We start from the raw sequence: 3,423 nt of genomic DNA on the forward strand, positions 1-3,423 counted from the left end.
AACTTAGAGTGGCCTTAGATATATCAGAGACTATATTTTCTAAGCTAAATGGATTCTGCTCAGAATTCTCTGTCTTTTGCTGAGTGGATGATGGAAAAGGCTTGCTATTGCTAAACCTGTTTCTTCCACCATTATTAAAGCCTTGTTGAGGCTTTTGTTGATCCTTCCATGAGAAATTTGGATGATTTCTCCATGAGGGATTATAGGTGTTTCCATAGGGTTCACCCATGTAATTCACCTCTGCTATTGCAGGGTTCTCAGGATCATAAGCTTCTTCTTCAGAAGATGCCTCTTTAGTACTGTTGGATGCGGTTCGCAATCCATTCAGACTCTGAGAAATCTTATTGACTTGCTGAGTCAATATTTTATTCTGAGCTAATATGGCATTCAGAGTATCAATTTCAAGAACTCCCTTCCTCTGAGGCCTCCTATTACTCACAGGATTCCTTTCAGAAGTGTACATGAACTGGTTATTTGCAACCATGTCAATGAGTTTCTGAGCTTCTGCAGGCATTTTCTTTAGGTGAATGGATCCACCTACAGAATGGTCCAATGACATCTTAGATAATTTAGACAGACCATCATAGAATATATCCAGGATGGTCCATTCTGAAAGCATGTCAGAAGGACACTTTTTGGTCAGTTGCTTGTATCTCTCCCAAGCTTCATAGAGGGATTCACCTTCTTTCTGTTTGAAGGTTTGAACATCCACTCTAAGCTTGCTAAGCTTTTGAGGAGGAAAGAACTTGGCTAAGAAAGCCGTGACCAGCTTATCCCAAGAGTTCATGCTATCTTTAGGTTGAGAGTCCAACCATATTCTAGCTCTGTCTCTTACAGCAAACGGGAAAAGCATAAGCCTGTAGACCTCGGGATCAACCCCATTGGTCTTAACAGTATCACAGATTTGCAAGAATTCAGTTAAGAACTGAAAAGGATCTTCTGATGGAAGTCCATGAAACTTTCAATTCTGTTGCATCAGAGAAACTAATTGAGGCTTTAGCTCAAAATTGTTTGCTCCAATGGCAGGGATTGAGATGCTTCTTCCATGCAAGTTGGAATTTGGTGCAGTAAAGTCACCAAGCATCTTCCTTGCATCTCCACCATTGTTATTATTTTCGGCCATGTCTCCTTCTTTTTCAAAAATTTCTGTCAGATTTTCTCCAGAGAGTTGTGCTTTAGCTTCCTCTTCAGAGTCCTTTCAGGTTCAGGATCAGCTTCAACAAGAATGTTCATATCCTTGTTCCTGCTTATATGAAAAGGAAGAGAACAGAAAAGAAAATATGGAATTCTCTATGTCACAGTATAGAGACTTCTTATATGAGTATAAGAAGAGAAGGATGGAAGAAAGAAAAGATAAGAATTCGAACACAGAGGAGAAGAGTTGGTTCGAATTTTTGAGTAGAAGAGAAGTGTTAGTAAATAAATAAATAATTAGAAGGAGATGAGAGATGGAAGAATTCGAAAATAAAATAAAATAAAAATATTTTTGTTTTTAATTTAAAAGTAAAGTTAAAATTCAAAAATTTTAAGAAGAAAAATGAAATTAAATTAAATTAAAATTTAAAACAATTAGTTAATTAAAAAGGAATTTTGAAAAAGAGGTTAGTGATTTTTGAAAATTAGAGAGAGAGAGAATTAGTTAGGTAGTTTTGAAAAAGATAAGAATCAAACAAGATAAGATAAATTGAAAAAAAGATTTGAAAATTAATTTTGAAAAGATAAGAAGTTAGATAATAAGTTAGAAAAGATTTTGAAATTGATTTTGAAAAAGATGTGATTGAAATTTATTTTGAAAAATATTTGAAAAAAAAATTTAAAAAGATTTTATTTTAAAAATTAAAGTTGATTACTTGACTAACAAGAAACAAAAAGATATGATTTTAAAATTTAAAGATTGAACCTTTCTTACTAGGCGAGTAACAAACTTAAAATTTTTGAATCAATCACATTAATTGTTAGCATTAATTTTGAAAATATGAAATAGAAATAAGAAAAAGATTTTGAAAATAAATTTTGAAAATTTTGAAATTATGAAAGAAAAAATGAAAAAGATTTGATTTTTGAAAAAGATTTGAAAAAGATAGAATTTTTAAATTGAAAATTTCATTTGACTCATAAGAAACAACTAAATTTTAAAAAGTTTTGAAAAAGTCAACTCAAATTTTTTAAAATTTATTAGTGAATAAGGGAAAGATATTTTTTTTATTTTTAAATTTTTAATGAAGAAAGAGAAAAACAAGAAAAAGACTCAAAACATGAAAATTATGAATCAAAACACATGATGCATGCAAGAACACCTTGAATGTCAAGATGAACACCAAGAACTTATTTTTGAAAGTTTTTAAGAAAAGAAAAACACGCAAGACACCAAACATAGAAATTTTCAAACTTTAGACACTAACAAATTGAAAATGCATATGAAAAACAAGAAAAGACACCAAACAAGAAAAATTTAAAGATAAAACAAAGAAATTCATCAAGAACAACTTGAAGATCATGAAGAACATCATGCATGAGTTTTTGAAAATCTTAAGAAAAATTAAAAATATGCAATTGACACCAAACTTAAAAATTGACACAAGACTCAAACAAGAAACATCAAATTTTTTTGGTTTTTATGATTTTATTAAATTTTTTTGTAATTTTTCGAAAATTAATTGGAAAAAGAAAAATAAGGATTTTAAAAAATTTTAATAAGAATTCCAGGGATCATGCAATGTCAGTCTAAAGCTCCGGTCCAGGAATTAGACATGGCTTAATAGCCAGCCAAGCTTTTCATGAAAGCTTCGGTCCAAAACACTAGACATGGCCAATGGCCAGCCAAACTTCAGCATACATAGTTCAAGCATGTGAAGAGGAAGCCTCAGTCCAAAAGAAATTAGACATGGCTTTACAGCCAGCCAGGCTTCAACATATTATCTTGAAACTCTAGAATTCATTCTTAAAAATTCTGAAGCCATAGAATAATTTATTTTATATTTTTTTTTGAAAATTTTTTCAAAATAAAAATAAAAATAATAAAAACAAAAAGCTTAAAATTAAAATAAAATTTACCTAATCTGAGCAACAAGATGAACCGTCAGTTGTCCAAACTCGAACAATCCCCGGCAACGGCGCCAAAAACTTGGTGCACAAAATCGTGATTGTTCATTCCTTGGTAAGGGCGCCAAAAACTTGGTACGCACGTTCATAATCTTAATTCTTTGTCACAACTTCGCACAACTAACGAGCAAGTGCACTGGGTCATCCAGGTAATAAACCTTACGTGAGTAAGGGTCGATCCCACGGAGATTGTCGGCTTGAAGAAATCGTTGGTCACCTTGTAAATCTCAGTCAGACGGATTCAAATGGTTATAGAGTTTTAATAATTAAAAGATAAATAAAACATAAAATAGGATAGAGATACTTATGTAATTCATTGGT

General features: G+C 31.5%; 1 non-coding gene across 1 annotated transcript; it reads left to right on the top strand.

Annotated features, from left to right (window-relative positions):
- The first annotated feature begins 613 nt into the window (after positions 1-613).
- LOC112745103 (small nucleolar RNA R71) lies at positions 614-721 on the top strand. Its single transcript, XR_003173048.1, has one exon. It is a non-coding gene; the product is annotated as a small nucleolar RNA R71 (small nucleolar RNA).
- The last annotated feature ends 2,702 nt before the right edge of the window (positions 722-3,423 follow it).

Source organism: Arachis hypogaea, chromosome 14, assembly GCF_003086295.3.
Source record: "Arachis hypogaea cultivar Tifrunner chromosome 14, arahy.Tifrunner.gnm2.J5K5, whole genome shotgun sequence".
In the NCBI taxonomy this organism is placed as follows: Eukaryota; Viridiplantae; Streptophyta; class Magnoliopsida; order Fabales; family Fabaceae; genus Arachis; species Arachis hypogaea.